The 24,959-nt window shown below is 41.8% G+C and overlaps 1 protein-coding gene across 3 annotated transcripts in view; it reads left to right on the top strand.

Annotated features, from left to right (window-relative positions):
* Positions 1-24,959, top strand: part of CAB39L (calcium binding protein 39 like) — a 172,570-nt gene that overhangs the window by 12,084 nt on the left and 135,527 nt on the right. The window contains exons 1-4 of one of the 3 annotated variants that reach the window (XM_054719797.1): positions 10,420-10,804; positions 11,549-11,752; positions 16,640-16,718; positions 18,077-18,150. The gene's annotated coding sequence lies outside the window, so the exon portion shown is untranslated. Of the gene's footprint in view, positions 1-10,419; positions 10,805-11,149; positions 11,753-16,639; positions 16,719-18,076; positions 18,151-24,959 lie in introns of those variants that run through there. The other 2 variants (XM_054719796.1, XM_028151629.2) reach the window with 2 other exon arrangements.

The raw sequence follows: 24,959 nt of genomic DNA on the forward strand, positions 1-24,959 counted from the left end.
ATTTCTGTTATGATTTCATGAATTTTTGATGGTTTTGGTAAGTTTCTGTACTTTTATTTGGGAAGAGAAGGTTGGTACCTTATAGCCTATAATTAAAACTTGCAGATCTAGGGACTACTTTGTACTTATACTATCTCTCTGTAAAAATGAATGGAAACATATCCTTGGGTGAATATTAAAAAAACAAACACCCTTATTATATGACCTAGTAATTCCTCTCCTAGGTTGAATTTTATCAGCAAAATTGGGAGAGTGCCATTAGCTCCCCTTTCCTGCTAGCAATGACATTATCAGTTTTTCTTTTTATTATATGAGATATGTAGTGGCATCACATTATGATTTCAATTTGCATTTGAAATCATAATGAGATGCCACTATTTTTTAAAATATGTTTTTATTGATTTCAGAGAGGAAGGGAGAGGGAATTAGAAACATCAGTGATCAGAGAGAGAATCATTGACCGGCTGCCTCCTGCATGCCCCACACTGGGGATTGAGCCCACAACCTGGGCACTTGCCCCGACTGGGAATCAAACCATGACCTCCTGGTTCATAGGTCGATGCTCAACCACTGAGCTATGCTGGCCGAGTGATGCCACTACTTTTATATGCTTTTCTCATGAAATGTGAAATGAAAACCTGTTAGAAATAAGGTGAGCCCCAAAATCAGGGGTCCTGGTAGAACACAAAGCATACTCGGGAGCGAGGCAGCAAGGCATTAAATACCTTTACTTCTGCAGAAGGGTAGGTACCAACACAGAGTCTGGCAGCACATACACTGAGCAGGCAGTCTGCTGGGATTTTATACCTGATGCACCTGATCTGTTCCTCACTCTTAATTGAAGCTTAGGTTCACAGTTTTGTGCCATTGGCTAAAGGAGAAAGGGAGGGGTTGACCTTTGTTGTTTCAAAATGGCAGTTGCCAAGTCACACGGACCAAAATGGTGGTTGCCTACACTCCCTTTTTTGACAGAAAAGATTATTTATTTATTCTCAAAAACTTATATTCACTTCTCTGCAAATGTTCATAGCTGTTGTATTTGTAATCACCAAAAGCTGGAAACAACCCAAATGTCTCTCAACTGAAGAATGGATTTTTTAAAATTCAATATGTCCATACGTAACACAGAATGAACCTCTCAGTCCAGGATAACACAAATGTTTGGGAAAATGGACTCTGATGTAACTATATACTAAGTTAAAAGAAAAACAACTTCAAAATGAGCCATCATATAAGGAAAACACATAAAAAAAAGTGACCATAAAACAGATGAAAATAGTAATATATTTTAAAATAAGCCACGAGAAATTAAGGAAAAGATTAAACCTTTGAAAAACCATACAAATCATAAATTAAAGGAGCTCAGAAATGAGATGACTAGCCATAGAAGGATGGTGAAATGACAGCTGTCAAATGAAGAAAGAATTAGGAAAAAGTGATGATGGAATTAGAAAACGAGTGAATGTACATCATAGAAAACACAGTAAGAGAAATGGAGAGTTGAAAGAAGAAAATGTAAGAAAATCAAACTGACTTAAGATTCTTTTTTTTTTTTTTTTTACAGGAGTAAAGGAAAAGTGACAAGACAGGCAAAGAGAACCAAAATATATATATTAGTTATCCAAATATAAATCAAAGCACAATGGTGATGGTTACATAACATTGTGAATATACTTTATGCCCAGGGATTGCATACTTAAATACACTTAAAAGGACAAATTTTGTGTTATCACAAAAAATGTAAGCCAATCCTGGGCAGTGTTGTTTTGTTGGTTGAGTGTCCTGTGCACCTAAGGTTGCCGATTTGATTCCAAGTCAGGGCCAATGCCTTGTGGGCTCAGTCCCCAGTAGGGGGCATGCAAGAGGTAGCCAATCTCGATACTTCTCTCACATCGATGTTTCTCTTCCTTCTCTCTCTAAAAATCAATAAACTATTATTTAAAAAAATTAAAAAAATTAAAAAGTAATGGAACAGAACAGCTATTAGAATTATAATTCAAGAACACTTGATGTTAGAGAATGTTTAAATCTGTATATGTTGAAAGATACTGTGAATCTGTAAAATTCAACCCAGAACAGTTAACACTGAGATGTATTTTTATACAATGCTTTTTAGAAACACAAAAATACCTTTTTGTATCCAGGGGAAAAAAGATCAATTCAACTGGGAAAGAAAATCAGATTGGATTAGATTTTTAGCAGTAACCCATTTTATGCCAGATAATAAAGCAATATTTTAAAAATACCCAAGGAGTCTACGGCCATACCACCCTGAATGCACCCCATCTCGTCTAAAAATACCCAAGGAAATAAATATTTCCTATTTCGACTATCTTTCAAGAATTCAGGACATCGCCCGATTGGCATGGCTCAGTGATTGAGTGTTGATCTATGAACCAAAAGGTCAAGGTTCGATTCCCAGTCAGGGCACATGCCTAGGTTGCGGGCTCGATCCCCAAAGGGGTAACGTGCAGGAGGCAGCCAGTGAATGATTCTCTCTCATCACTGATTTTTCTATCTCTCTTTCCCTTTCTCTGAAATCACTAAAAAGATTTTTTAAAAATTCAGTGCATCAACAAACATTTATAAACATGAGAAAATTTGAGGAATATTGTTCCTATGAATTCTTCCTGAAGAATATACTAGAGAACAGATTTCAGACAACCAAGAAATGATTTTAGAATCTTCAACATTAGGTCAAGTGGTGATCATTGAATATATTTCCGGTAGCACTAAGATTAAAAGATGGAAATAATGATGATAGAAGGTATGTAAATGTTATATAGTCTAACAAGATAGAAATAGTATAACCTAAACAAAAAAATGGGAGGGGAAAGGAGAGTAAATGAAAAGTAGAGTATGGTGGTGGTTTTCCTCTTAAGAATTATTTGTGAGGAAAAGGATAGCACTTGAAGCTGATTGATGGAAACTTAAACATACTTTAAGTATACATACACTGAGTGGCCAGATTATTATGATCTCTGAACGCATAATAATCTGGCCGCTCAGTGTATATATATGTATATTAGAGGCCCAGTGCATTAATTCGTGCATGGGTGGGGTCCAGCCAGCTTGGCCAGGGGAAGGGGACATGGGCGGTTGGCTGGCCTACCTGCTGGTCGAACTCCTGGACGAGGGGACAATTTGCATATTAGCCTTTTATTGTATAGTATATACACTGAGTGGCCAGATTATTATGCGTTCAGAGATCATAATAATCTGGCCACTCAGTGTACTTTGAAATATAAGATAAAACACTAATAAAAATTGTACCAGTGATCAAAAGAAGATGGTGGAGGATAAAGAAAGTTAGAGAAAGTTACTAATTTTGTTACTGCTAATAGCAGGGGAACTAATGCTATCCTAAGAGGGGGAGGGAATGAACAGTATTACATAAAGATGTCACTATAGAATTAACCCCAAGAACAAAATACACAACTAAACACTGAAAGAAACCTCCCCTAAAAAGAGCAAATAAAACAGAACATATAGTGATATATACACATTCTCTATACTTATTTGTGTGTACACAGACAAAAATTAATAGGACATGAAACATCACAACACCAAGAATACCAGGTTAATAAACATAAATGGGCTCAACATAATGATTGCTGTATACAGAAGAAACAGCTGTATAAAGTATAAATAATAAAGTGAATTAATTTTAATAAAGGGAAGGGTAAAGATATATCAGATGAATGCAACTTTTTAAAAATCAGAGTTCATCATCTTGGTATCAGACAAAGGCAGAATTTAGCTCAAAAAGTTGAATATTTTATAGCTTAAGGGCTACATTCACAATGAATTTTTTTCTTTTTTTTCTATATTGATTAAGATATTACATATGTGCATTATGCCCCCATTACCCCCCACTCATGCCCTCACCTCCCTGTTGTCTGTGTCCATTGGTTAGGCTTATATGCATGCATACAAGTCCTTCGGTTGATCTCTCCCCCTTACCCCCAACCTCCCCTACCTTCCCTCTGAGGTTTGACGGTCTGATCAATGCTTCTCTGTCTCTGGATCTGTTTTTTTTATCAGTTTATGTTCATTATAGCCCACAAATGAGTGAGATCATGTGATATTTATCTTTCTCTGACTGGCTTATTTCGCTTAGCATAATGCTCTCCAGTTCCATCCATGCTGTTGCAAATGGTAAGAATTCCTTCTTTTTGCAGCAGTGTAGTATTCCATTGTGTAGATGTACCAAAGTTTTTTAATCCGCTCATCTGCTGATGGGCATTTAGGCTGTTTCCAAATCTTAGCTGTGATAAATTGTGCTGCTATGAACATAGGGGTGAATATATCCTTCCTGATCGGTGTTTCTAGTTTCTTGGGATATATTCCTAGAAGTGGGATTGCTGGGTCAAATGGGAGTTCCATTTTTAGTGTTTTGAGGAAACTCCATACTGTTCTCCACAGTGGCTGCACCAGTCTGCATTCCCACCAGCAGTGCACAAGGTTTCCTTTTTCTCCTCATCCTCGCCAACACTTGTCATTTGTTGATTTGTTGATGATAGCCATTCTGACAGGAGTGAGATGGTACCTCATTGTTGTTTTGATTTGCATCTCTCGGATGATTAGTGACTTTGAGCATGTTTTCATATGTCTCTTAGCCTTCCTTATGTCTTCTTTCGAAAAGTCTATTTAGGTCCATTGCCCATTTTTTTAATTGGGTTGTTTATCTTCCTTCTGTTAAGTTGTATGAGTTCCCTGTAAATGTTAGAGATTAAACCCTTATCGGTGATAACACGGACAAATATGTTCTCCCATGCAGTGGGCTTTCTTGTTGTTTTGTTGATGTTTTCTTTTGCTGTACAAAATCTTTTTATTTTGATGTAGTCCCATTTGTTTATTTTCTCTTTAGTTTCCATGCCTTAGGAGCTGTATCTGTGAAGAAATTGATTCGGCATATGTCTGAGATTTTGTTGCCTTTGGATTCCTCTAGTATTTTCATGGTTTCCCGTCTTATGTTTAAGTCCTTTATCCATTTTGAGTTTATTTTTGTGTATGGTATAAGTTGGTGGTCTAGTTTCATTTTTTTGCATGTATCTGTCCAATTTTCCCAACACCATTTATTGAAGAGATTGTCTTGACTCCATTGTATGTTCTTGCCTCCTTTGCAAATATTAATTGAGCATAGTGGTTTGGGTCAATTTCTGGGTTCTCTGTTCAGTTCCATTGATCTATATGTCTGTTCTTGTGCCAGTACCAGGCAGTTTTAAGAATAGTGGCTTTGTAATACAGCTTGATATATGGTATTGAGAGCCCACCTACTTTGTTCTGCTTTCTCAGGATTGCTGCAGCTATTCGGGGTCTTTTTTTATTCCAGATGAATTTTTGGAGAGTTAATTCTAGGTCTGTGAACTATGCCGTTGGTATTTTAATGGGGAGTGCATTGAATCTATAGATTGCTTTGGGTAGTATGGACATTTTAATGATGTTGATTCTACCAATCCATGAACACGGTATGTTCTTCCATCTTTTTATGTCTTCCTTCATCTCTTTTTTCAGTGTCCTGTAGTTTTCCACATACAGGTCTTTTACCGCCTTAGTTAGGTTTATTCCTAGATATCTTTATTTTTTTGGTGTGATAGTAAATGGGATTGCTTTTTTAGTTTCTATTTCTGTAAGTTCACTATTGGTGTATAGAAATGCCATAGATTTCTTGGCGTTAATTTTGCATCCTGCTATATTGCCAAATTCATTTATTAAGTCTACTAATTTTTTGATGGAGTCTTTAGGGTTTTCTATGTAAATTATCATGTCATCTGCGAATAAGGATAGTATTACTTCTTTTTTTCCAATTTGGATGCATTTTATTTCTTCTTCTTGTCTGATCGCAATGGCTAGTACTTCCAGTACTATGTTGAACAGGAGTGGTGAGAGTGGGCATCGCTGTCTTGTTCCTGTGCTTAGGGGAAATGGTTTTAGTTTTTGCCCATTGAGTATGATGTTGGCTGTGGGTTTGTCATAAATGGCTTTTATTACGTTGAGGTATGATCCTTCTATTCCCACCTTTTATCAAGAAAGGGTGCTGGATTTTGTCAAATGCTTTTTCTGCATCAATTGATATGACTGAGTGATTTTTATCTCATAATTTGTTTAAGTGATGTATCACGTTTATTGATTTGCGGATATTGTACCATCCTTGCATCCCCAGGATAAATCCTACTTAGTCATGGTTTGATCTTTCTGATGTACTGCTGGATCTGATTTGCTAGAATTTTGTTGAGGATTTTGACATCTATGTTCATGAGGGATATTGGCCTATAGTTCTCTTTCATTGTGTTGTCTTTATCTGGTTTTGGTACTAGGGTAAATGCTGGCTTCATTGAATGAGCTTGGAAGTGTTCCTTCCCCTTGAATTTTTTGGAATAGTCTGAGGAGGATAGGTTTTAGTTCTTCCTTGAAAGTTTGGTAAAACTCCCCTGTGAAGTTGTCTGGCCCTGGACTTTTGTTTGCTGGAAGCTTTTTGATAACTGCTTCAGTTTTTTCCATAGCTATTGGCCTATTGAGATTTTTAGATTGTTCCTGATTGAGTTTTGGAAGGTTGTATATTTCTAGGAATATATCCATTTCCTCCAGGTTGTCTAGTTTGTTGGAATAGAGTTGTTCATAGTATTTTTTAACAATCCTTTGTAATTCTGTGGGGTTTGTTGTTATTTCGCCTCTTTCATTTCTGATTTTGTTTATTTGGGTCCTCTCTCTTTTCTTCTTTGTGAACCTGGCTAGAGGTTCATCAATCTTTTTTATACTTTCAAAGAACCAGCTCTTGGTTTCATTGATCTTTTGTATTTTTTTTATTTTTTTTGGTTTCTATGTCATTAATTTCTGCTCTGATCTTTATTATCGCCTTCCTTCTGCTCACTCTAGGCTTTTCTTGTTGCTCTCTTTCTAATTCTTTAAGTTATAGAGTTAGATGATTTAGTACCATTTTTTCTTGTTTTCTGAGGTAGGCCTGTAAAAGCTATAATCTTCCCTCTCAGGACTGCTTTCATTGTGTCCTATAAATTTTGGATTGTTGTGTTTTCATTGTCATTAGAACCCAGGATGTTATTAATTTCTTCTTTGATCTCTTTGGTAACCCAATCATTGTTTAATAGCATGCTATTCAGCTTCCAAGTGTTTGAATTTTTTTCATTTTAATTTATTTCTAATACTAGAGGCCCGATGCATGAAGATTCGTGCAAGAATGGTCCTTTATTATCCTAGCTGCCGACACCGCCTTTGCTCTGGCTGGAGCCAACTTTTCGCTCCGGCCCAGAGCCGCCTTTTCACCTTCCCACACTGCCCAGAGGCCCGGAGCGGCTGGGGCGGTGTGGAACACCTGTGTCATCGCCATGGCGATGATGCAAGCGTCCCACCCCCAGCTGCTCAGCGCCTGCGTATGCAAATTAACCCACCATCTTTGTTGGGTTAATTTGCAAACCCATTTCTGATCGGCTGTTGGGTGTTGTGAATGTATGGTCAATTTGCATTTTACTCTTTTATTAGTGTAGATTATGCCATTGTGGTCTGAGAAGATGCTTGATATGATTTCAATCTTCTTGAATTTGGAAAGACTTTGCCTGTGACCCAATATGCGGTCTATTTTTGAAAATGTCCCATGTGCACTTAAGAACATATATTCCATGGCTTTGGGGTGAAATATTCTGAAGATGTTAATTAAGTCTTTAGATCTACTGAGCCATTTAAGATTGCTGTTTCTTTGCTGATTTTTTTTGTCTAGAGGATTTATCCAGTGATGTCAGTGGTGTATTAAAGTCCCCTACTATGATTGTATTGTTGTTGGTCTCTCCCTTGATATCTTCCAGGAATTTTTTTTATGTATTCGGGTGCTCCTGCATTGGGTGCATATATGTTTATCTTGGTTATATCCTCTTGTGGTATCAATCCCTTTAGTATTATGACGTGGCCTTCCTTATCTCTTGATATGGCCTTCACCTTGAGGTCTATATTGTCAGCTATAAGTATTGCTACCCCACTGTTTTTTCATTTCCATTTGCCTAAAAGTTATTTTTTCATTCCTTCACTTTCAGTCTGTGTGAGTCCCTTGTTCTGAAGTGGGTCTTTTGTAGACAGCATATATATGGGTCATGTTTTCTTATCGATTCAGTCACTCGATGTCTTTTGATTGGAGCATTTAGTCTGTTTACGGTTAAAGTTATTATTGACAAGTACTTGTTTGTAGCCATTTTTATTTTTTGTGCCTGTGTTCCTTCTTACCTTTTTATTCTTTTTACACTAGCCCCTTTAGCATTTCTTGCATTGCTGGCTTGGTAGTGATAAACAACCTTAGGCTTTTTTTGTCTTTGTAGCTCGTTATTTCCCCTTCAATTTTGAATGATAGCCTTGCTGGATAGAGTATCCTTAGATTCAGTCCCTTGCTTTCCATCACTTTGTAAATTTCCTTCCATTCTTTTCTGGCCTGATGTGTTTCTGTTGAAAATCATTTGATAATCCAATGGGAAAACCTTTGTACATAATTTTTTGTCTCTCTCTTGCAGCCTTTAAGATTCTTTGTCCTGAACATTTGCCATCGTAATTATGATGTGTCTTTGTGTGGGTCTTTTTGGGTTCATCTTGTTTGGGACTCTCTGTTCTTGTGTGACTTTTTTCTTCCCCACATCAGGGAAGTTTCTGACATTATTTCTTCAAATAGGTTTTCAAACCTTTGCTCCTGTTCCTGTTGTTCTGACACCCTATTATTCATATGTTGCTTCATTTCATGTTGTCCCATAGCTCCCTTAGGGCTTTCCTCCTCTCTTTTAATTTTTTTCTCCAATTGTAGTTCACTTTGGGTGTGTTTTGCTTCCTTGTCTTCTAATTCGCTAATTCAGTCCTCCACTTCTAGTCTACTGTTGAAACTTTCCATGGTGTTTTTTATTGCAGCTATATCACTCTTTATTTCTTCTTGATTCTTACATAAGTTTTTGATTTTTTTATCCCTCCGGTTTATGAACTGTATGACTCTTATTCTGAATTCTTTTTCTGACATATTGAATGCCTCTGTTTCACTTAGCTGCTCTTCTAGCAATTCCTCCTTTTCTTTCCTTTGGGGGTTTCTTTGTCTACCCATTTTTGTTCTCACCGAAGGATCTAGATTTCGACTTGTGCAGGAGCTGCTTCTTGGGTGGCAGTGGCTTTTCAAGCAGTGGTTGTTCCTCAGTCCATCATGGAAGCTGCTGCTCCTCAGTTGGCAGCAGTTCCTCTGGTGGGTGCTGTTCGCTGTATTGATGGCTCCTCTGGCTGGTGGGGGGAGGCTGCTCGCACAGCTGCTGCTCCTTGGACATGGGTGGGCTGCTCCCGAGACTACTGCTCCTTGGGCAGGGGCAGACTGCTCACATAGCTGCTGCTCCTTGGATTGGGCAGGCTGCTTGCGTGGCTGCTGCTCCTTGGACGGGGGTTAGGCTGCTTGCGTGGCTTCTGCTCCTTGGATGGGAGCGAGTTGCATGTGCAGCTGCTGCACTTCAGACAGGGGCAGGTCGCTCACCCGGCTACTGCTTGTCGGACAGGTGCAAGCTGCATGTGGCTGCTGCTCCTCGGACCTGGGCGGGCTGCGCAAAGCTGTTTCTCCTCGGATGTTGGTAGTCTGCTCGTGTGGCTGCTGCTCCTTGGACCAGGGTGGGCTTCTTGGGTGGCTGCTGCTCCTCAAATGGGGGCGGGCTGCTCATGGAGCTGCTGCTCCTTGGACGGGGGCAGGCTGCTCACACAGTTTCTACTCCTCAGACGGGGGCAGGCTGCTCTCATGGCTGCTGCTCCTCGGATGGGGGTGGGCTGCTCACATGGCTCATGCTCCTCGGATGGGTGCAGGGTGCAGGCTGTGTGCAGCTGCTGCTCCTCGGATGGGGGCAGGCTGTGAGGGGCTGCCGCTCCTCACTCATGGGTGGGCTGCTCGTGTGGCTGCTGTTCCTCGGGTGGGGGCTTGCTGCTCCTTGGACCAGGGTTGGCTGCATGAGGCTGCTGCCTGGGGTGGGCTGCTCGCGGGACTGCTGCTCCTCAGATAGGAGCGGGCTGCTAACATGTCTGCTGCTTACGTGGTCACAGTGCCCTGGGCTAAAGCATTGGTCCAGTCAGAGGAGAGCATACTTCGGAACTCACAGGAGCCTGCACTCGGGGTGGTTGGAGTCTTGGTGACTGTGGGACCACAGCTGATGTAGCAGGTCCCTGGCAGGGGTGGCTGTAGAGTCCCAGGTGTTGTCTGAGAGCACCCTGGGTTGAGGTGAGGCTGGGCTCCCAGTCACAGCGGCTCTCCCCTTCAAAAAGGCGAGGCCTCTGAGGAAGAGCTGGCCTCTCCGGGACTGTTTGCAATAGTAGCAGAGGCTGCCTAGTTAGGCGAGCCCGGTCAGCCTGTCCCCAAAGGTCCTGCAGGATCTAACTGTGACTCACTCACACCCCCCCCCCCCACATGACCACACACTCCTCCTTTGCTCCCTCACTCACGCTCTCTCCCTCACTGCCACCTTCTTCCTTTCTCTGTAGTTGGGTCTGGAGTATTATTGTCCTGTTCGTGGATGGAATCTCCTCTCCGGGTGTCTGGTTATGTGGCTCGCTCTCTAGCACATTGGTTGGACAGGATAAAATTCACCTCAACAAGACATGACACAAAGGGAACAAAACACGAATGTACTCACAACACCGGTAACCCCAATATAAGTGACCATCAGAGAAAAGAGAATTAGGGGAGAGAAAAGAGAGCACAAACGATATCGAAGAGAGAAAAAATGGTATGAGAGAAAAGAAAAGGAAGAAAAAGAAAAAAAATATATGTGCGGAGAAAATACCAGAGAACAAACAGGTAAACCAAAACAGGTAGACCAGAACAAACACCAAGTACCCAGTAAAGAAGGTGGGGGCAGAATCTTACATACAGAAACTAAGGTTAAGAATTGGATGAAGCCGAAACCGGTTTGGCTCAGTGGATAGAGCGTCAGCCTGCGGACTGAAAGGTCCCAGGTTCGATTCCGGTCAAGGGCATGTACCTTGGTTGCGGGCACATCCCCAGTACGGGGTGTGCAGGAGGCAGCTGATCGAAGTTTCTCTCTCATCGATGTTTCTAACTCTCTCTCTCTCTCCCTTCTGCTCTGTAAAAAATCAATAAAATATATTTAAAAAAAAAAAAAAGAAAAAAAAAAAGAATTGGATGAATATGGGGAGGACCTCAGTTCAGTATAGAGGAAGTAGAAAGGGGATGAGTGGGTAAAAAAAAAGCAAAAGTGAAGAAAATAATAATAATAATAAATTTACAAAAAAATTGATTAAAAATGGGATAAAAAAATAAAATAAAATAAATTAGGATGAGGGAAAAATAATGTGAAAAGAGATAGAGAATAAATGAAAAAAGGAAAAGATAACAAAATAATAATAAAATAAAAATGAAAAAGTGAAGTGTCGTTCCTTTCGCTGGCTTAAGATCCCAGTCTTCTGTACTGTCTGCGGTTTCTCAGTTTCCTGTTGCTGGGACTGGTGGCTTCTCTTTAGGCCAGTCCCTGAGGACTCTCAGGGACTATTCAGATTTTTTTTAATCCTTTTTACCATTCAGGGTATATTCTGGGTGTAGCTGCATTGGTTGCCTGGAGACTGTAGGGAGAGGGGCTATCTCTTCAGAAGAAAATGGCTTCCCAGGTCCCATGCATCAGGTATGACTCAGCGCCAGACTCACTGCCACTTCTCCTGGACCCTCTCCTCTCCCCAGCCTCTCCCCAGACTCCACAAGTCTGCACCTTCTCCTGCACCTCAGCCACGGGTGAGTTCTGTATCCAAAAGGTCCTATGAACTAGGTTCAGTGAAGAAAAGCAAAGGCCACAAATAGGGGAAAGAGCTACGCCTCTGCGAACCCCTCTACTGCCGGCACTGCGCGGTCTGGGCAGCCCTCCAGGCTGCCCCCTCTTGGGCTCAGTCTTTCATGACTGTGGACCCAGATCTAGAATCCCCTGCCACCAGTCGTCCTGCAGACCTCCTTACCACAGTCAGACGCTGTGCCTGTCCCAAGGTACGCGGCTCGGTGCTGTTTCCCTCTGACCCTCTGGGTTTAGAGGTCTGGCAGTTCTCTCAAGCCAAGGTCCTTGATTTTACCTTTCTCCAGGTGTCCTCTGCCCTTCCCAGCTGTGAATTGTCTCACCAGCTGTGTCTCCTTCACCAATTCGGGGTGGATGTTGTTCGATTCAGCTGCTCATTCTATCTGCTCTGCGAAAAGGCTTGGGACACGTCCGTCTATTCCGTCCTCCCATGAATATTTTTTTGAAATGTCCATTTACCAAATGACATATCAACAGCTCTCATAAAGTAAAAATTACTAGAGATGTATGCAGAAATAGAAACCTGCCAAGGGGACTTTAACACTTCTCTCAAAATAAGTCCAGTTAAGTGGACAAAAAAAATTAGTCATAGTACATAAACAATAAGGTAGTTCTCACATCCTATATAATAAAGAGATAATATGCAAATTGACCATCACTCCAACACATGAGGTGGTCGCCCCCATGTGGACACAAGATGGCCACCACAAGATGGCCGGCAGGAGAGGGCAGTTATGGGTGATCAGGCCAGCAGGGGAGGGCAGTTAGGGGTGACCTGGCCAGCAGAGGAGGGCAGTTGGGGGAGGACCAGGCATGCAGGGGAGGACAGTTGCGGGAGGACCCAGGCCTGCAGGGGAGGGCAGTTGGGGACAACCAGGCCAGCAGGGGAGGGCAGTTGGGGTGACCAGGCCTGCAGGGCAGAACAGTTAGGGGCGACCAGGCTGGCAGGGGAGGGTAGTCGGACATCCCTCGAGGGGTCCCAGATTGGAGAGGGTGCAGGCTTGGCTGAGGGACACCCCCCGGTGCACGAATTTTGTGCACCGGGCCTCTAGTATTTATATTAAAGATCCACAAATAGAGAATACATCTTTTCAAGTGCACAGGGGACAGTTACAAAAGTCAATTTTATACCAGACCACAACGAAAACCTCAGTTCCAATAACTAAAATATCAAACAAAAATCAGACTACATGCAATAAAACTAGAAAATGAATTTAAAATATAAAAATTGACTCCAGGTTTCTGTAGGATGATGACAACTGTCTAAATCCATACACCTTTGAAATACCATACAGATCTATAAATGAAGCAGATTAAACCACCACCACCCTTGCCTAACAGTATCAAATTATAGGTATGTAGGGAAATAAACTGAAATGTAGCAGAGCAAGCTGTGGAACCTATGCTGAAGTGGCAAGTGAGGTTGAATTTGTTCAGAACAGGAGAGGTAAGTAGGAGCTAGGGTCAATAGAATGCAGATTAACTCAAGAAAAAGAAAGCTCCACGCTAAATGGGAAATACCACGAGGTTTGAGGGCTGTTAAACAAAAGGAACTTGAAAGTGCATGGGACCAAAGAGGCAGTTTCAGAAAGGCACTGCTTCTGGGAAAAGAAGGTGACTTGGAAGAGGCATCATTTACCTAGAGGCTTGGTGGTAAAGAGAAAGAAGAGGTAGTAGGAATTGGAGAAACCGAAGATAGATCATCCTTTCTCCACCTCCACACCCAAAAGGAGTCATTGATTTAAAACACTGTACTTTTATATACCCACACAAAGTGCTATTGAAGTAGAAAGTCCACTAATTCTTCCAAATCCCTCACTCCTGTTTATGTACTATTGTTAACTGGTTTAGGAAAATAAAAACACTCAAAATGAACAGAAAATGGTAGACAAGGCCCATGTAAAGTTGCTATAAATAGGAAACATAAAATGAGAGTCAAAATATTTCAGTTGATGAAGTCTCCCCCAAAACATCCAACTACAGAGCTAAAGGAAACTACAGAACAATACTATTGAGCAGTAAAAAGAAGGATCCATTACCCTTTGAGACAGCATGGAGGGACCTGGAGATTATTATGCTAATGAAATAAGCCAGTCAGAGAAAGATAAATATCATATGATCTCACTTATATATAGAATCTAATGAACAAAATAGGTCCAGAGACATGGATGCATGGAACTGAATGACAGATTATAGAGGGGAAGGTGGTGGAGGGAGTGGGAATTTTAAATTTATGCATATATAAATAGCCCATGGACACAGACAATAGTGTAAGGTAGGCCTGGTGTGGGGTGGGGCCTGGGTGGAGGAGGACAAAGTGGGGGGGAAATAGGGGACATAATGCTAACAATATATTTTTAAAAAATCATCTTTTAAAATGAGGCTAACATTCAAGGTACCTGAAGAAGAAGAAATTTGACTGAATATAAAGGGCATTGAGGAAAGACATAAAGACAACCAGAAGAATGAAAATTAAATGAAGAAAGGTAAAAAGAGACAAAGTGATTGATATAGACAATATGTAAAATTAAAGTTCCTAAGAAGAAAAACAATAGTAGCGCTAATCTTTAAACTTCAATCCATGAAAACATTCTGGAAGTAACAGAAGACTTACATCTACATATTGAGAAAGCTTGTTGTGTATTGGAAAAGTTGGTCCACAATGGTCAACTCTGAGTCATGTCCTGGCAAAACTATTGGACTTTGAAGATAATGAAAAATTCCTCTGGGTTTCCAGTCATAAAAAAGAGGTTAGCAACAAAATTCTCAACAGCAACATACAAACAAAACAGTTATGGAACAAATTTTAAGTCTATGAAATTATAAGCCAAGGATTTTATAACTATGATTCAATCCCAGAAAAAAATAACCATGCTAAATGCCACTATATTAACAAAAATTTCATGATGAAAATGCCATGACAAAGTGGAAAGAATATTTAAACTTATACCACAAAGAGGTAATCTCAATGGAAATAACCTAAAAATCAAGGCAAATGACTATCAACCCATGGGAAAGTGGGCTAAAGAGATGAAAATAGAGTTCATGGAAAAAGAAATGCAGATGACACACATATAAAAGGTGTTGAACTTTAGTCATACAAAGAGAAATGCAAGTGAAATCTATGCTAAAAATTATAGTTACACTAAAGCCTTTCTCACCAAAAATCAAAAGTATATAATAGGCTCTATAGATTATGAGGAAACAGACACTTTGAGGCATTGCTGGTAAAGATATAAAGGTCCAGGAGGGAATTTGGCTATATCCAGCAAAATTTTGTATACATTTATCCTTCAACCCAGCATTTAACTTCAAGGAATTTGTTCTAAAAATACACTGGCATAAAATATAAATGGTCATTTGTATAAGGTTAGTTACAACAGCATTACTTGAATTAGCAAAATATTAGAAATAACCAAAATGCCTATTAATGGAGAACTGATTAAAGTACATGCAACAATGGAACTATCTCCAGGTCGATGGTGTCCCTTTCAAGTCACCCTTTTCCCCAGAAGTCATAAAGAGATATAGAAAGTTTCCATGTACCAATATAGAATGACCCCCAGAATATATTATGAAGTAGAAAAAGAAACAAAGGCACAGAATAGCATATAGAGTAATCTATATGTAGAAGGAGGTAATGGGAAAGGTGCCAACAATGGAAGAGAGATTGCTCTAAATATAACTTGTTTATATAATTTTGATCTTGAAATCATGGATATTTATATATTCAAAAATAAAATTAAAAGGTAGAAAGAAGAAAAATCTAAAAAGGAACTGAAACACATTTACAGAATTACAGCATTTTGGTGACATAGCTCATAAGAAAAGGAACAATTTCTAATGATTTTAGAATATAGATTTTGGGCCGTGCCTTCTTAATGGAATATATTCAGTAATATTGTTGTATTGCTATTTTTAACATACTTTATGTATATTTTTGGTAAAATAAGTGTTGCAAAAAGTTGGTAATTATTGAATAAAGTCTTAGAAGTTTATCAAATTTTTATTTGATATATCAACTTCTATATCAACTTTCTTATAACTTAAATTTAGCCTGGAAAGCCCTTTGACAGGTTGAGTAAAGCGGGAATGAATATAAAATTACATAATAGGACAGCTAACATAATAGAGTACATGTTATGTGGCAGGAATAGTGCTGTTCCTGCTTTATAGTGATACTAGAGGCCCAGTGCATGGATTCGTGCACATTGAAAAGAAATTAATTAGAAGGTGGCCGCCAGGGCGGGACTGCTCGAAAAAGGCTGGACGTGCCCTGAGCCAACCTCCCGTGATCCCTCCCCGGCCGGCCACACCTGGGGCAGCACCAGGGCTTGAAGAGTGTCTGCAGAGTGAGCGGGATCCCTCTGGCCGGTGGGGTCCCTTGGCCTGGCCTGAGGGGATCGGGCCGAAACTGGCTCTCGGACATCCCCCGAGGGGTCCCAGAGTGCAAGAGGGCACTCTGCAAAGTTGCTGTCCCTTGGCAGCTCCTGCATTGCGTGTCTGCCCCCTGGTGGTCAGTGCGCGTCATACCTACTGGGCCTTCGGCCAGTCGGCCAGTCACTCAGCCTTTTATATATATAGATAGCTCTTACTGCTATATCATTAGGCTCTTGCCGCTACCCATTAAGACTCATAATATTGGCCCTGGCCGGGTAACTCACTTGGTTAAAGTGTTGTCCCAATATGCCAAGATTGCAGGTTTAATCCCTGGTTGGGGCACATACAAGAATAAACCAATGAATGGATACATAAATGGAATAACAAATTGATGTTTCTCTCTCTCTCTCTCTCTCTCTCTCTCTCTCTCTCTCTCTCTCAAAATCAATTTAAAGGTGGAAGGAGGGTGAGAAGATATTAATCAAATAATTTATATGCATACATGCATTGCCCATGGACACAGACAATAGACAGGTAAAGACCTGGGGTGGGGTGAGAGGGGGTAGAAGGGGGTAAAGGGGGGAAATGGGGACATCTGTAATACTTTCAACAATAAAGTAAATTAAAATAAATTTTTTTCGAAAGGTGAATAGAAAAATTTTTAAGTTAATTTAAAATAAATTACTATGCAGCATGAAAAAGATAACAGAGAGCCTCGTATATTGATATGGAAAGTAGTTAATATATTGTTAAATTAAAAAAAGCAGGTCATCAAGCAGTATAAAAAAGTCAGTTCAAAAAAAGACTCATGATATTTTCCTATGAGGTTTAGAGCAGTTGAGATTTAAACGAGATCTATATGATTCCAAAGCCAGTGCTTTTTCTACTACATTATTGCAGGATATATATTATATATTGAGAAGAAAGAACATAAAAACTAAATGTCCTATTTAAACCTGTAGTTGCTGCTCAGAAAATAAAAGATGCAGAACCACAGTTAGTGGTTTGTCGTTCTTCATGCAAGAGCAGTATACTAAAGGAGAGCAGTGTATGTTTCCTCTTGTTTCTGATGGTAAATTGTAAACACACACTGACACACACAAGTCCTTATATTGATTTTGGAGATAAAAATTTTACAAATGTTTTATTCATGACTGAAATTATTAAAAGATATGAACTAAAAGTATGACAAAGCAGAAAAGGAAACAAAAACCAGTGAGCATGGGTTTTCATGATGCTGTTAAAAGCAAAACACCCTTCAAAGCTTCTGTGTGTGACACTAGTATGAAAAGAATATGCAAAGCTTACAAAGCTCTTCTAAGCTTTGCATATTCTTTTCATACTAGTTTAAATAAGTGTGTTTCCTCCTGTAGAAGGTGAGGGCTATGTAGATTTGAGAGGTGCTAGAGTTTCCCTCACACAGGCCACACCTTCACATTTCTGATAAAATATTTGCATTCAGTTTACAACTACTTTTTAAAAAAAATATATTTTATTGAATTTTTACAGAGAGGAAGGGAGAGGGTTAGAGAGCTAGAAACATCAATGAGAGAGAAACATCGATCACCTGCCTCCTGCACACCCCCCACGGGGGATGTGCCCGCAACCAAGATACATGCCCTTGACCGGAATCAAACCTGGGACCTTTCAGTTCGCAGGCCGACGCTCTATTCACTGAGCCAAACCGGTTTTGGCTACAACTACTTTTTAAAAGATCTACCACTGGAAGTTGTTGGGGTAGAGGTATATTCCTATTTTAATTTGATTTTTCTGTATAAGCTTATGATAGAAATTTAATTTTATAATTCTGGTATATACTGGATAACAAAAAAATATGATGAATTTGCTGTAAAGATTTTCAAAATTAATTTTGAATCTTTTACTTTTTTCAGAAGCTGTGTTGGTCAGTGACTTTATTGAAGGCTGAGAGTTGAAATGAATTTGCAGATGACACACAATTTCTAAGGTAAGCTAATATAATAATTCAATCAAGATTTAAGTGCTCTTGACAGACATGTAGACTATAGTAACACACTAAAATAAAATGTATCAAGATAAAATATAATACCTTGATTTAAGTTTTATAAAACAATTGCAGAAGTATTAAATAGATTTCCATTTCTGACAATATAATAGGCTACAGATCACCAAATATATAAACTACTGATTCAATATTTTAAAAACCCTTTATAATAAATGGATGAACCTGTAAGAAAACTGGGGCTAGAAACAAAACAAGTACACTCTGTGAGGTAAACAAGTGCTAAAGTCACTGAATACTTTGGGAGTATCCATGGATTTCTGCTGGCATAGAAACTTGTACATGGGGAGAAATGAGGACTGGTGAAAATTCCTTAGATTCTATAAAGTGCAGGGGCCCTGATCAGTGACCATTTTGGAGAAGTGTACAGCCCTAGATAGTGTTAAAATCTCCCTAAAAATTCCTGGTTACCAGCTCAAACTAAACTCCACAAGTAGAGTTTTAATTTAAATTGGACTTGGGTCTGTAATGCTCTTTGGTACCTGGCAGGAATTATCACAAATTAGCATTACAATAGATCCACAATACTTTTTAGCATATTATAACATACAGGGTGGGCCAAAAATAGGTTTACAGTTGGGAGTACATGTAAATGCAGTTTATTTTTGTGTTACTATTTATTAATTACTAGAGGCCCGGTGCATGAAATTCTTGCACAGGGCGCGGGTGTGTGTCCCTCAGCCCAGTTGTACCTTCTCCAATCTGGAACCCCTTGAGGGATGTCTGACTGCCCATTTAGGTGGGCAGTCAACATCCCTCTTCATAATCCAGGATTTCTGGCTCCCAACCGCTTGCCTGCCTGCCTGCCTGATTGCCCCTAACTGCTTCTGCCTACCATCCTGATCACCCCCTAACCATTGCCCTGCCAGCCCAATTGTCCCTAACTGCCCTCCCCTGCCGACCAGATCGCTCCCAACTGCCCTCCCCTGCAGACCTGGTCGCCCCTAACTGCCATTCCCTGCAGGCCTGGTCACCCCTAACTGTCCTCCCCTGTAGGCCTGGTCCCGCCCAACTGCCCTCCCCTGCAGGCCTTGTACCTCCCAACTGCTCTCCCCTGCAGGCCTAGTCCCCCCCAACTGCTCTCCCCTGAAGGCCTGATTGCCCCCAACTTCCCTCCCTTTCAGGCCTTATCCCTCCCAACTGCCCTCCTCTGCCGGCCTGGTCACCCCTAACTGCCCTCCCCTGCTGGCCATCTTGTGGCAGCCATCTTTGACCACATGGGGGCGGCCATCTTGTGTTGGAGTGACCATCAATTTGCATATTACCCCTTTATTATATAGGATTGTATTCTTTTCCATCTGAACAACTGGAAGCCTACTATTGCCTCACCCTGTGTATATATACACTGAGTGGCCAGATTATTATGATCTCTGAACGCATAATAATCTGGCCACTCAGTGTATGTGTGTATGTATATATATATATATATATATCTCCTATCTAATAAAAGAGAAACATACAAATTGACCATACCTCCGTTATACCCACAAGCCACGCTTACCAGCCAATCAGGAGCAAGTATGCAAATTAACCCAACCAAAATGGCAGTGGCCATGGAGCTGGAGCAAGCAGGAGTCTTGGGTTGTCTCCGGCGATGGAGGAAGCCAAGCTTCCCGCCCACCCTGGCCTGCCCTGGCTTCCACTTAAGGCTGCAAAGTTTCAATTATAGAAGATAATAAATCCCAGATACCTGCTTCCAGCCTATGCTTGGGTCGCTGGGGGACATGGCCGGCCTGCAAACCACCACAGGCCCCTCGCCCAGGCTGCCCCACGCCCCAAGGGAACCCACACCCTGATCCGGGACACCCTTCAGGGCAAACCAGCCAGCCCCCACCCGTGCACCAGGCCTCTATCCTATCTAATAAAAGAGTAATGTGCAAATTGACTGTCACTCCAACACACAAGATGGCTGCCCCCATGTGGACACAAGATGGCTGCCACAAGATGGGCAGCAGGGGAGGGCAGTTGGGAGGGACCAGGCCTGCAAGGAAGGGCAGTTAGGGGTGATCAAGTCTGCAGGGAAGGGCAGTTGGGGGGGACCCAGGCCAGCAGGGGAGAGCAGTTGGGGGGGACCAGGCCTGCAGGACAGGGCAATTAGGGGTGACCAGGCCTGCAGGGGAGGGCAGTTGGGGGGGACCCAAGCCTGCAGGGGAGGGGGGGACCAGACCAGCAGGGGAAAGCAGTTAGGGGCAATGAGGCTGGCAGGGGAGGGCAGTTAGGGGTGACTGGGTCGGCAGGGGAGGGCAGTTGAGAGGGATCAGGCCTGCAGGGGAGGGCAGTTTGGGGCAACCAGGCCGGCAGGGGGAGGGCAGCTAGGGGCAATCAGGCTGGCAGGGGAGCAGTTAGGCATCAATCAGGCTGGCAGCGGAGTGGTTAGGGGGTGATCAGGCTGGCAGGCAGAAGCGGTTAGGGGCAATTAGGAAGGCAGGCAGGCGAGCAGTTGGGAGCCAGCAGTCCTGGATTGTGAGAGGGATCCCAGATTGGAGAGGGTGCAGGCAGGGCTGAGGGACACACCCCCCATGCATGAATTTCATGCATGGGTGGGGTCCAGCCAGCCTGGCCAGGGGAAGGGGACATGGGCGGTTGGCTGGCCTACCTGCTAGTTGAACTCCTGGTCGAGGGAACAATTTGCATATTAGACTTGTATTATATAGGATATACACTGAGTGGCCAGATTATTATGCGTTCAGAGATCATAATAATCTGGCCACTCAGTGTACATATACATGTATTTTATGATGTAAATATAATAGCCATTTCTGCTATAAAACGTGTTTTGAGAACACAAATTTGTTCTAACATGATTAATATATTAGGGAACAGTATGAGCATAATGCAGATTTCTCATTTGCTCTTGTGCAATTTCATTCATGAGAAACATTACATGAATGCAGAAAACCATCCATTTGAACCAAGCCACAAGGAATATACAAAATGCACATATGCACACACCTACAACACCTACGAGCCATCTCAGTGTACCATATATTAAATGTTACCTCCATCCATATTTGATGTTACAACTTTCCAGCTGATTTCAGATAACCCTATTTCTGCTGTTTCAAAATAACTCACAAGTTACAACTCTTCTAATACCCACTTTCACAAGAAATGTGAGGTCTATTTCAAGATTAAGTGCCATAATTATTGTAGTATTTACATATTTTCTAACCATTTAACATGTGTAAAACTTTGCTACTGTTTTTATTAGGTTCCTACCTTTAAAAAAATGTTTTTATTGATTTGAGAGAGAGAGAAACATCAGTGTGAGAGAAATATCAATCTGTTGCCTCCATCATGCACCCAACACAAAACATGGACATGTGCCCTGACCAGAAATCAAACCAGCAACCTTTTGGTGCATGGTATGATGCTCAACCAATTGAGCATACTGGCCAGGGCAGGTTCCTACCTTTTATAAAAAACTAGAGGCCCAATGCACAAAATTTGTGCATGGGTAGGGTCCCTAGGCCTGGTTGGCGATCAGGGCCGATCTGTGGGGCAACCAGCGGGGCAATCAGGGGGCCCCTGCTGGCACCTGCCTTGGCAGGCCTGACGCCAACCACTCGCTGGCCCTGCCCCCCACCGCCACGGCTGGTTGCCTCCCTCTGCGGGACAACCGGCGGGGTGATTGGGGGGCCCCACTGGTACCCATTTTGACTGGCCTGGGGCCTGCAGGCTGAGGGAAGCTCCTGCGTTGAGCGTCTGCCCCCTGGTGGTTAGTGTGCATCATAGAGACCAGTCATTGCACCAGTTGTTCTGCCCTTCAGTCGATTTGCATATTAGGCTTTTATTATATAGGATGTCTCTGACAAAGTTTTTGAGTATTGAGCTCTAACCCCACATTCCCTATAATTCCTGTGGTTCTTATTGCATTATTTAATACTAGAGGCCTGATGCACATCCAGGCAGTCGGACATCCCTCTTACAATCCAGGACTGCTGGCTCCCAACTGCTTGCCTGCCTGCCTTCCTGATTGCCCCTAACCGCTTCTGCCTGCCAGCCTGATCACCCCCTAACCACTCTGCTGCCAGCCTGTTTGCCCCCAACTTCCCTCCTCTGCTGGCCTGGTCACCCCTAACTGCCCTCTCCTGCAGGGTTGATCACCTCCAACTGCCCTCCCTTGTAGGCCTGGTCCTTCTCAACTGCCCTCCCTTGGAGGCTGGGTGCCTCCCAACTTCCCTCTCCTGCTGGCCATCTTGTAGTGGCCATCTTGTGTCCACATGGGGGCAGGATCTTTGACCACATGGGGGCAGCTATATTGTGTGTTGCAGTGATGATCAATCTGTCTATTACCTTTTATTAGATAGGATAGAGGCCTGATACAGGGGTGGGGGCCAGCTGGTTTGCCCTGAAGGGTGTCCCGGATCAGGTGGGGGTTCCCTTGGGGCATGGGACGGCCTGAGCGAGGGGCCTGTGGTGGTTTGCAGGCCGGCCACGCCCCCTGGCAACCCAAGCAGAGGCCCTGGTTTCTGGAATTTATTTTCCTTCTACAATTGAAACTTTGTAGCCTGGAGCGGAGCCAAGCCTGGGGCTCCCTCCGAGGCCGGCAGCCATTTGTGTTGGGGTTATAATTGAAACTTTGTTGCCTTAAGCGGGTGGGCCCGGCCAGGGTATGCGGAAAGCTTTGCTTCCCCTGTTGTCGGCGGCAAACCTGGCCTGCTCTCTCTAGCTCCATTCTGCCCCCATTTGTTTGAATTTGTTTACCTTCTATAATTGAAACTTTGTAGCTTGAGTGGAGGCTTAGGCCTGGCAATGGCAGGCGGAAAGCTTGACTTCCTCTGTTACCTAGGAAACCTTGCTCTCTGTGGCTGTAGCCATCTTGGTTTGGGTTAATTTGCATGCTCGCTCTGATTGGATGGTGGGCATGGCTTGTGGGTGTGTCGGAGGTATGGTCAATTTGCATATTTGTCTATTATTAGATAGGATAGCATGGTGATTTTAGCAAAAACTGGCTATACATGTTAATTACAGATTATTTGAAAAACATACATGAACACAAGAAGAAAATAATCACCAATGATCCAACATTAACATTTTTGTAATCTTTCCACGTTCATATGGAAGGAAATGTTTCTGTAAAAATACAATAAAAATTTGAGGCACATATTTTTTACTAAGTTTAACATCTTGGATTTTTCTAATGTGATATTTTATAATAAACATATCCTCATTTCTTTAAATATTTTTAAGAACATGATCGTGATATTCTTTATAGATGAATGAACTACACTCAGTGTTTAGCAGGTATGCTTAATGCCCTATGCTTGTGCTGGTTGTGTGGACAACTGCTTTGTCTGGTCAATGCTCATGCCATATATAGTCCTTCATAGTATTCTAGTATGATCATTTGTATATCTGTGATGTCTGTGGTGACTTCTCTTTCATTTCTAATTTTGTTTATGTGAGTCTTTTCCCTTTTTTCCTTAGTCATAGGTTTGACAATTTTATTCATCTTTTCAAAGAACTTGTACTTTGTTGTATTAATTTTTTGTGTAGTCTTTTTGTTTTCTATTTCAATCAATTCTGCTCTAATTTTTATTATTTCTTTCCTTCTGCTGACTTTGGGTTGCTTTTGTTCTTTTTCTAGTACTTTAAGATGTAAAATTAGGATGTTCACTTTTGATTTCTCTTGTTTCTTGAGATAGGCCTGTAATTATAGAAAACTTCCCTCTTATTACTGCTTTCATTGCATCCCAGAAGTTTTGATATGTTGTCTTATCATTCTCATTTGTCTCTATATATCTTTTGATCTTACCTTTTATTTCATCTTTGACCAAGTTATTTTTTTAGTAGTATGTTGTTTAATCTGTAAGTATTTGTGGGTTTCTTTACTTTTTTTTGCAGTTGATTTGTAATTTCAAGGCATTGTGGTCAGAGAATGTGCTTGTATAATTTCAATCTTTTTTAATTTGTTGATGTTAGTTTTGTGACCCAACATATGGTATTTCCTTGAGAATGTTCTGTGTGCACTGGCAAAGAATGTATCATCTAGTGTTCTATAATGAAAGGCTTTGTAAATGTGAATTATGTCTGTTTGGTCTAGTGTGTCATTTAAAGCCAAAATTTCTTTAATGATTTCTGTCTGGATGATTTGTTTAGAGCTGTCAATGGAGTATTAAGGTCCCCAACTATGATTGTATTTTAATCTGTTTCTCTCTTTAGTTCTGTGAGTAGTTGTTACACACACACACACACACACACACACACACACACACACACACTGAGTGGCCAGATTATTATGATCTCTGAACACATAATAATCTGGCCACTCAGTATATATCCTATATAATCCTATATAATAAGAGGCTAACATGCAAATTGTCCCCTTGACCAGGAGTTCGACCAGCAGGCAGGTCGGCCAACCACCCATGTCCCCCCCCCCCTGGCCAGGCTGGCCAGACCCCACCCTTGCATGAATTCATGCACCGGGCCTCTAATATATATGTATATATATTAGAGGCCCGGTGCATGAATTTTTTTTGAGATAGGCCTGTAGAGCTATGTACTATACACACACACACACACACACACACACACACACACACACACTGAGTGGCCAGGACCGCTAACTCCTAACTGCTCACCTGCCTGCCTGCCTCATCACTCCTAACTAACCGCCCTCCGTGTCAGCCTGATCACCCCTAACCGCTTCTGCCTGCCAGCCTGATCACCCCTCACTGCCCCCCCTGCCGGCCTGGTCGCTCCTCACTGCCCCCCTGCTGGCCTGGTCG

Source organism: Eptesicus fuscus, chromosome 8 (assembly GCF_027574615.1).
Source record: "Eptesicus fuscus isolate TK198812 chromosome 8, DD_ASM_mEF_20220401, whole genome shotgun sequence".
Classification (NCBI taxonomy): Eukaryota; Metazoa; Chordata; class Mammalia; order Chiroptera; family Vespertilionidae; genus Eptesicus; species Eptesicus fuscus.